At 52.9% G+C, this 10141-nt stretch overlaps 1 long non-coding RNA gene across 4 annotated transcripts; it reads left to right on the top strand.

Annotated features, from left to right (window-relative positions):
• The first annotated feature begins 355 nt into the window (after positions 1–355).
• LOC115944920 (uncharacterized) lies at positions 356–9044 on the top strand. Of its 4 annotated transcripts, none has more exons than XR_014138760.1 (4): positions 356–2069; positions 4496–5363; positions 6068–6237; positions 6837–9044. It is a non-coding gene; the product is annotated as an uncharacterized LOC115944920 (long non-coding RNA). The 4 variants fall into 4 exon arrangements; XR_014138759.1 differs by having other exon boundaries at positions 2525–5363; XR_014138758.1 differs by having other exon boundaries at positions 356–2576.
• The last annotated feature ends 1097 nt before the right edge of the window (positions 9045–10141 follow it).

The following is a 10141-nucleotide window of genomic DNA, read 5'->3' as shown; positions in this document are numbered from 1 at the left end:
GGCTGAGGCCTAGGTGGGGTCTGCCTCACAGCCCAACTTGTCCCTCTGCCCAGTCCTGCTTAGGTCATTCCCCCACAGTGTTGATCTTGAGCTCAATCCCCAATAAGCCTCCTGTCAGCCCATATTCATGCCAGAATCTCCTTCCCCAGGAACCCGACCTGTGACAGCCATCACTGAGGGATGTCAATGCGTGAGAATGAAATGTGAGGGGGGGTGCGGTCCACGTGCAGAGGCCAGTGAGGAGGCTGTTCTGATTCAGCAGAGGACTGAGGCGGGCAGGAGGTGGGTGGGGCAGGAAGGAGGGATGGATCTGGGGGACTTAGGGAATACAGAATCATCAGACAGGGACAGACTGGGTACGGAAGCGATGCAGAGCAGCTGGGCAGAGGTGAGGCCAATCTCTGCACTGGGTTTAACGGGACCCAGTTTAGTCTGGGAGTGGAGAGCATGCCATGCCCACGGGCCATCCAGATGGGGGTCCAGGAGGCAGGGCGGACTATCCACGATCAGGAGACGGATCTGGGATGAAGGTGTGGATCTAGGGGATAGCCAGCACCCGGCAGTTTATAAAGCATTTTCTCATACCCCTTAGTTTAATATGGGCACCAACTGATCAGAAGGGTCACCGGAGATCCTCTAGGGAGCTAGAAGTTAACCCTTCCATTGCTGAATTGTGCTGGGCGTGGTGATGTGTTGGATGGAAGGGGCACTCAGGGGGCTCTGAGCACCAGCGACTTACCAAGCAGTAAGTTAGAATCTTTGCATGCCAGCTGAATATCTGGTTCCTCACATAATCCTCAGAGGAATCTGCTGAGGCAGATACTATAATCCCTTCTTAAAAAGAGGAAACCAGGGCTCAGTGAGGGGAATGGCTTGCCAGGAATCGGACAGCTCCTAAGCGGGAGGGCTGGAGTTGAACCCAGGTCCATCCGATCCCGCATCCTACATCTGTAGTTGCTGGAGTGGGCATCAGAGCCTGAAGCTCTTGGCTCTGAGTCAGGGCTCTCTTCCCATTGTTCAGATGGCCACTTCCTGTAGTGAATTCCAGAACTTCTCATCATAAGCCAGTAGCTCCTTCCAAGAAATGGTGCTGAGAATGTCCAGGCCTGTGGGGGAGGTGGGGCGGGATGGGAAAATCTAGCACCAGGCACGAGGGATTTTCCAGACCTGGGGATCCCCCAGCTCCTGGTTTGAAGCCCAGGCATGTGTGGGAAGGTTTGTGGCCTCTCCAGTGGATAGCGCCTCCCCAGGGGCGGAAGGAGACCTGGGTGGCCGGCCATGCCTGCCTTGGCTCGGGCCTACCACTTCGAGCCTGTTTCCTTCAGGGGAACGGGCTACCTGGGAAGCAGTGAGCCTGGTTCCTGAAAATGCTTCTGTAGAGCCTGGCTGTTCACTCATTTGTTCATCCATTCATTTAACACTGAGCAACTGTTTAGGGAGTGCTTGCCACATGCTCCGTGTCACTTGGGTCCTGCCTCACCTGGGTCTAGCCTTAGCCTGTGTCCAGGCTGGTAGAGAAGTTGTGTGCTTGACCCAGTGACGCAGACTGGGGAGTGGACAGGGAAGGGATGCTCTGGTGGTCCCTGCGTCCCCTGGGCCAGCACATGGAGATGCGACCAAGGGCTATTGATTGATGGGTCAAGGGAGGAAGGGCTGAGGCTGGACAAAAGGGAGGCTTCCTGGCTGGCATGAGGGAAAGCCCTACAGGGGATGAGAGTTGGGGTGGCGTCTCTATCCTTGGGGGGCAGCCTCTGCCCTCAGGGTCTGACAGCCACCCATTTAGAGGCAGGAGGCTGAACTCAGAGACGAGGGGCCTTCCCAGATCTGGAATCTTCAGTTCTGCTATGGCTCCAGGTGGCCTCCAGCTGCCCAAAGGACATTCTGGCGATTTGCTCAGCTATGACCCAGAACACACTGAACTGTCTTGCTAAATCCTGCTCAGGGAGGAGGCGGGGAGTGGAGGAGGGAGTTTCTACCCGCAGTGCTCTGGTCTCCTGTCCCTGACGCCTGAAGTCCCAGGCACGGCTTCATAGGGTTGCACGGTGTCAGGTGTTTGAAAACATGACCTGGTAAGTTTTTCTTTTAACTTTTCCCATTTCCCCGTGAAAATGATTTTAGAAGCCAGCTCCTTACTCTTCCCCCCTCTCTCAGTCACGATCTCATCCTCACCCTCACGGGGCCGTGGTACTCAGCAGGGAGGACAGGTTCCCCTGTGACCTCCCACAGAGGACGTGACTGCATGAGGAGGGGAAGACGTCGAGGAGACCAAGCTCCAGGGAGCACCTACTATGTTCCAGGGCTTATGCAATGTGCTTTGCTTATCAGCTTCCTTTTTTTGGAGGAGGAGACCGAGAGAGAAAGGGATATGTGCAAGAGCACACAGTTGATAATAATTACACTAAGACCAATAAAAATGATAATTATGAGTGAAACCATCATTTGAAAATCTGACAGTTTCTTACATTCAACCTAACACATTTTATTCAGGCACAAAGCCGGAGATTCTCTCTATATATTCTTGCAGGAGGAAACTCTCTGATTTCAAAGCTGAGGAAATTGAGGCCGAGAGAGATCAGGTGACTTGCCAACATCTCCCAGCAAGCCAGCCGTGGGGCCAGGCTTTGAACTCAGGTCACTTTCCAAAGCCCCTCAATTCCCTGGCCCCAAGCCATGACCCACTTTGTCTCCTTTCCTGAAACTCTCGCTGACTCAGGCGATGGAAAGACACTGGCCTGGTAGTTGGAAAACTGGGCTGGAACAGGCTCTGCCCCAAAGTGGTAGGTGGCCTTGGGCAGGTCTCTCCCCTCTCTGGGACTCACGGTCCACATCTGAAAAATGTGGGTTTGAGTTCATCCATTTCCCACTGTGACCATCTCTGGATGTGTGCCATGCGTTTGGAAGGCTGGGACCTCGTCTGCCTCATTTGGGCCCCCAGTGCCTGGGGTGGCCCTTTACTCAGAGGGGACCTCTGTGAACTTTCACTGACCGTGGGGGCCGGAGGGAGCGAGTGTGGCTGCGCTGGGGGTGGGCGGCTTGCAGGAGTTCAGGGCTGCTCCTTGTGGAGTAGAAGGCTGCCCGCCTGGTGACAGGGCCATTCCTCCCTTCTTCTAAAGATTTTAGGCTTCTAAAGAGGGAGATTCTGGGGACTCCTCTCAGTCTTGCTGGGGGGCTCATAGCCTGAGATGCCCCTCACCACAAAGGCCTGTGGCTCTTGAACTTTACTGGGCCTCCTGAAAGGTAGGGGGTGGGAAGCTTGCTAAGGGGCTGCTGTGTCTAGAGCTGAACTGCTACAGTCATTGAGGTCACCCAGTAGTCAGCCATGCCCCCCACTCCCACGCCAGAGAAAGCGGAGCAAGACCACGGGAACGCCGAGCAGGAGACAGACAGAGCTGTCTGTCTGCCCACCTCAGATAACCGCCCACCCAGCTCTGGGAGAAGAGCGAGAACAACACCAGTGCTTTCCACAGCCAGGCTCAGGGGAGGGAGGGAAGTCTGCCTCCCCCAACCCCAGGAAAGAACTCACAGATGTTTTACACCACCTGTGTTGACCTAATTCATGAACTTCACGTGGGTCAAGTTGAGGGAGGCAGTGTGGGCCTTCATCTTACCATCTGACTGGCCAACCAGAGCAGCAATGGTGACCATTTACTGGGCACTTACGGTGTGCCAAGCAAGATGCTTAATTCTTTGCATTTATTATCACATTTGATCCTCATGACAGTTCTGTAAGTTACTATTTTTATTCCCATATTACAGCTGAGAAAACAAAATCTTAGAGACATTATATAACTTGTTCAAGTTCACACATCTAGTAAGTAGTAGAGCTAGTATACAAATCCAGGCTATAAGACTTGGGCTCTTAACTACTCCATTATGCTAGTTTTATCCACCCATCTCTCCATCCACCCATCCATCCATCCATCCATCCATCCATTCATCCATCCATCCTTCCATCCATCCAACCAGTTACCCATTTATCAGACAGAATCCCAGTAGAAAACAGATTTACACTTAAAGTAGGAGAGTTCAAGTTGGGCTTAATAGGGGCGCCTGGTGGCTCAGTCATTAATAGTCTGCCTTTGGCTCAGGTCATGGTCCCAGGGTCCTGAGATCGAGCCCCACGTCAGGCTCTCTGCTCAGCGGGAAGCCTGCTTCTCCCTCTCCCACTCCTCCTGCTTGTGTTCCCTCTCTCTCTGTCAAAATAAATAAATAAAATATTTTTTTAAAAAGGTGGGCTTAATAAAGGCACTATTTATTAAGATGAGGAGGTATGGTTTGAAGGGAAACCACTCTAGTGTCCTAGAGTTAGGACGAGCAAGGTTGATATTACCTAGAACCTGAAGGAATGAGGAGAGGGAGACATTGATAGAACCTGGGGAGAGAGGACCTGAGAGGAGCAGTTCCCTTTGTCAAGAGATAGGTCAGTCTGAGCTTCTTCCCTTCTTCTCTCTTCCTTTCTATCTCCTGCTGGGCTTCCCTTCACTGACCCAACCAGAAACCAAAGGGCACTGCGGCCAGTTGATGCAGTCCCTTCAGGTCAGCCTCTGGGACACAGAGCAGATGTGGAAATGTGGTGAGCAGAGCTGGAGGGACAAACAGAAGACGCGCAGCACACCATCCATCCATCCACCCTCCACGTCTCTCCTGGCACTGTGCCATGTCACATGTGCTCTCTTATTGGTATGGGGATATTATTCCAGGCAAAACAGACATGGTTCATTCATTCATTCATTCATTCATTCATCAGGTGCCGTTGAGGCCTCTGTGAGAAGCTCTGTTCTGGGTGCAGCAGACCCATGGAGGGGTGGGGTCCAATCCTGCCCTTGAATTGCTCACAAACCACTGATAGGTCAACCTGAGATGAGCTCTGGGCTGCCTGCTTCCTGGCGTGGGTCTGGAGAGTTGGGGTGGGGGCAGTCAGAGGATATGAAAGCAGTCCAACTGTCAGAAAACCTATCTGCTGAATTTGACCAATTATTCTTAAGATTGTGTCTGTCTTTTGGGGATAGGAGCTGTCGTCAGGGGAGGAGAGCCCAGCCTAGGGACAAGGCTCAGTGCCTTGGTCTCATTAACAGCATTATGTTGTGACGAAGAAACAAAGCCCTGGCCACGTGGGAGCAAGTCACGAGCCTGGAGCTTCCATGGCTCCTGCAGGGTGTGGGGAGGTAGGAAGAGTCCTCTTACCAAAAGACCTGGCTTCTACTCCAGCTTAGCTCTGTACCTTTGAAGTGATCCCTGCCTCCACCCTGGACCTGCCTCCTCAGCTGTCCTACAGTTCCCTGCCTCCTACAGGCTGCCAGGACCCACAGTGCTACAGTGTCCCAGCTGTGCTGTCCCCAGAGCTCTGACCAGGGAGGTCCCAGGTGAGTGCCTCTGGGCTTCTGTTTTCCTTCTGGACCTTGCAGTTACTGCTTTACTTCCTGCCCTCAATTCCCCCCCTCCGCCTGGCCCTGATTTAATTACTGTGCCAAACCCCTTGGAGGGGTGCTCAGACTCGCTGTGAGGCTAATGGTGCCAGCCATGTGGATCCAAGGTTGTCCGGGCAGGCTGGGGGCAGCTGAGAGCCCACCTGGATATGTGAGGGGTGAGGGCTCTGCCTCTCCAATGCACTCTTACCTCCTAACACTTCAGTGTGTCTGATGCAGGGAGGCTTGATGCTCACAGAGTGATGTAACCTCAGCCCTGGGGCCTCTGGCCCAGCACAGATGGGGACAATTTGTCTCTGACTTCCATCTCTGGTCTTCTTGTTTGCTCAGTCAGTTAACGGGCTTCCAAAATAATTTCTTACTATCTGCATCTCTATACCTGTATTTCAGGCTTTGTGCTGTGCATGAGCCTCTAGAGCACAGGGACCAGGCAGGGGCCCCTTTTGCCCAGATCTAAGATGGGTCTGATCAGATGGGAATGTGTGCCCTTCAACAGATGCCAGTGGGGATGGATGCTGGTGACCAGGGCCGCCAGCAGGAATGAGGGGACAGCAGGAGTGTTGCTATCACAGAATGTAGCGGACCAAGGATGGGTGGCTCCTTGCCACTGCCCTAGCACTATGCACCCTATCCACCTCCAGAACTCTGGCACCCCAGGGCCCTGAATCATCTGAGAGAACCTTCATCTGACCGGAGTTCTGTCCAGCAGCAGGAGAAGCGAAGCATGGAGGTCACACCCCTGCACCCAGGAGCATGGCTGAGGCAGCCCATCCCTCTCTCCAACCTGAGCCTTGTGTCACAGCTCTCCAAGGTGAGTGCCTCCCACTTACTCTATTGTAAGGAGCATCAAAGCCCCTCCCACCTGAAAGCATCACTCCCTTTTTGGAGTGGGGGTGCTGACACAGAACCCCTTTGGGCAGGACCATGACATCTCCCTTGTCACAGAGTTCTGCATCCCACCTGCTGGCTGCCAACAGCACCCTCCCCTCAATTGGCAGTAGGTGACTCCTCGGAGTATATACTCTTGGCTATGAGTGTGTGTGTGACCGTGGGCTTGACTGTGACCATAGGTGTGAGTGGGGCTTGCGTGTGAGAATATGTGTCCACAGGAGGAACCTCACTGAATTAAAAAGTCAGAGAACACTGGATGAAGACCCGTCAGGTGCTACTGGCCCATCAGCCTTTGAGTCAAGGTGTGCATTTCAAATGAGGACCCCAGCAGTTAACCTGCTCGGGAGGCTGGTCCAGTGGCTCTGAGCCAACACTCCAGCCCTATTTTTTTTTTTTTTTTGTAAGGTCTGTCAGTGTCAGGCAAGGAACCCCTCAGGCTGAAAGGTTTTGGGGGATGTTAATGTCAGGGTCCAAGGCGATATTCTGGGTTACCCAAAGCAAACATGAGCCCTTGTTCAGATTACACAGCAAAGACCATCACTGGAGCTGTCCATGTAAACGACCAAGCCTCTGACAGGAAAGGGAAGAGGGAGGTCCAAACATGGAAACCAGAGGAAGGAGTGACCAGAACCCGATGGACTGTTGACTCTGAGACATCTGCACTTGGTCCTTCATGTACAACTCAAGTTTCTCTTCACCACCACCCTGGCAGGTTAGATTATTATCCCCACTTTTTTATAGAGAAAAGAGGCCGAATGACTTGCCCAAGGTCATGCAGCCAGTAAAAAACTCCACCCTATCACAGTGGCCCTTTTGTTCCCAAATGCACAGCAGAACTCCTACTTCAGGAAGTGGAGAGGAAAGGGGTAGGTCTGGGCCTTCCCAGAGGATGGAGTGGGGGTCAACATGACTCCGAGATTCAAAGAGCCTGGGTGCAGAGATGGACTGGGTGGGGGTTAGAGCACGCAGAGGCTTTGGAGTCAGTGTCTGCAGCCTCCTGGCCGGTATTCTTGGGCAGGTGAATTTACTTCCCCTGGTCTCAGTTTTCTCGCCTGTAAAATGGGGGTAATGATACGCTCCACTCTCTTCAGCAGATCCCCTTGAAAGCTGAAAGAGAGGCTGTGAGGAAAGCACTTAGCACCGGGGCCCGGCTCGGTGCTCATCTGTGGCTGTCATCATTAGTGCTGGGAGGGAGGTCCCCCGGGGTTGGCATGAGTGCCGCACCTGGGGAAGGGAAAGGGCAGGGTGTCCCCAGGAAGGAGAGGACCTGGACAGGGACCCAGGCTGCTTTGCTTTGTTCTCATTCTCATCTCAAGAAGGGATTCCCATTTCTACCCCCTCTAGTAACCTTTAAGCTTCAGATAAACAACGGAGCTGTTGAGAGATTTGCCTGGCCCTTCAGGCTTAACCTCTTGGCACCATCACCTTCTCCTCCTCAGCCTGGGCCCTGAGGACAACTCCTACTGAAGCTCGGGAGGGTGCTGGGGAGAGGGGAGACAAAGGGAGGAGCAGACCGCACCTGCCCCTTGCCGGAGGCGACACCCAGCCTCCAGGGGGAATGAGTTCAGTAGGACGGATGTCAAGCTTCCAGATGCAGTGCTGAGCCCTTTAAGCCTGTTGCTTATTTCTCCTGCTTCATCGTGTGGCAGCCCAGTGTGCAGACTGGCGTGCACACCAGCACCACTGACCATGCCCTCTGCCAGGTCCCGCGCACGCTCTCATCAAATTCAGTGGACACCTCTCGTTCGGTCCTAATCGGCGGCCCTCTTGGTGTCTCCGGTGCTCTAGACCTGCCCTTCTTCCTCAGACCCTCCCCTTAGTGCCTATGATTTGTCCCCCTCCCCTGGCTGGCTCTTCCCTCTTTCCTAGGCTATGACTTCTCGGTAGCCTGCGAAGACTTCTCTGTCTCAACGGCTCCCTCACCATGGCTGTGTCCAGGGCCTGTCTCTGGTCCCAGTCCTTCTCCACAGCACACGTTCTCTGTCCTCCCTGCTCTGACCACTCCCTGATCTCCCTCTCCGGCCGAGATGGCAATCTGCCCAGCTCCATACCCACCAGCCACCAGCCTCAGGGCAGCTCCCCTGCGATGTCCCTGCGCCCCTCACACTCCGCCTTTTCCGAGACGGGTTGCCTCATCCTGCCTTTTCTTTGCTCAAAACTTTTCACCTACGAACACTCTGGAAAACTATTTGGCACCACATATTAAAGCTGAGCCAGATTCCACTCTTTGAAATATTCCCCCAAATGTGTACATATGGGCTCTAAAAGATACGCACAGGAAGGTCCGCAGCGCTACGCCAGAGCGCCCAGACCGAGACTGCGCATGCGTCCGGACCCGTGACCGCACGCGCTCGGACCCGAGTCTGCGCACGCGCCCGGACCCAAGACTGCGCACGCGCTTCGCTCAAGCTACCGCTATAGCAGCTGTTCCAATGACTCTCAGAGACACCAGGGAGTTCATACTGTACGATTCTACCTTCATCAAGTTCAAACCCGGTGAGATGAACCTATGGTGCTGGAAGACGGGACAAGTGGTTAACCTTGGTGGGGGCGGGGGGGAGTGCATAATGACCGGAAGGGGCCTGGGGAGTACCTCTGGGTAGTGAAAATGTTCTGTATTTTGCTTGGGATGCCGGTTTACATGGGTGTACTTCCTGTAAAAATTCATTGACACGTACGCTTAAGATATGTGAATCTTTCTGTAAGTGTGTCAATAAAATATTCGAAAGAAAGAAATAACATCCTCTGTGGGCTCTTGATTGCGATCAAGATAAAACCCACAAGCTCCTTTCTAGCCTGGTAAATGCTAGGCGCTTCGTGATCTGGCCCCTGTCTTGCTGCCTCCCTCCCCTCCTCCACGCACCCTGTCCTCTGGCCCTAACAGCACCAGGGGCTTTGCCGTTCCCCAGAAGCAAGATGCTGTCTCTGGCCTCCGGGCTTTTGCACAGCTGTTACATCTGTGTGAATGCCCTTGGCCCTCTATTCCATATGGCTACATCCGGAGGTCCTTCGGGACGTTCCCCTTTGCCTCAAGCAGTTAGTTACCCACCTCGCTGGCTCCAAAGTGCTTGGGTCAAACCTCTCTTCCAGCACTTATCTTCTGTAGGATACAGTTGTTGCCCACCTGTCCTCTCCTGTGGCCATGAGCCTCATCTTGAATCAATGTCCAGCGTCTTTGTGCTTGTATCCCTAGCTCTAGCTCAGGGCCTGGGACAAGGTTAAGTGTGAATAACTTACAAAATTTAAACCATAGGTAGTCACACACGTAATAAATAATTTCATTGAAAAAATAGACTCACATAAAGGGAGTACAAATTTTGGTTACGCACATATCAATAAAATATTTTAATATTTAGAATCAGGATGTCCCTGGAAAATCTGGGCTGTCTGGTTGTCATAGTCTTTCTTGTCACAGGGGGACCCCATGATAATCTAATTCATACTGAAGCATAAAGAGTGGAATATGTTTGCATTTAAAGAAAGCTCCCCGAAAAGGCATTTTACACAAGGGAATGACATTGTGACATACATATGGTGACATTTCAGGCACAGCGGCTGATGGGTGCTACTCTGAATGTCTATATGTACCTTAGTGGTCACCCTAGAATTCAGATGGGCTATGGGCTCAGGAGGACTGTCCTGTAAGGAACGAAGTTATATTGTCTTTAATGAGAGAAGCTCTAGGCAGAAAATGACCTTGGAATTCACGAGTGTGGCCTTTTTTAGAATGTTGCTGCAGGGAAGGCCCCCAGATGTCCTACAAGAATGTGGGGTCCTCAGTGGGAAGGGACAGTGGATCAGCATTTTTGAGAAGGCAGACACTG

This window comes from Leptonychotes weddellii, chromosome 11, assembly GCF_054177405.1.
Source record: "Leptonychotes weddellii isolate Sample4059 chromosome 11, ASM5417740v2, whole genome shotgun sequence".
Taxonomy (NCBI): Eukaryota; Metazoa; Chordata; class Mammalia; order Carnivora; family Phocidae; genus Leptonychotes; species Leptonychotes weddellii.
This window is presented reverse-complemented; position numbering and strand designations above follow the sequence as displayed.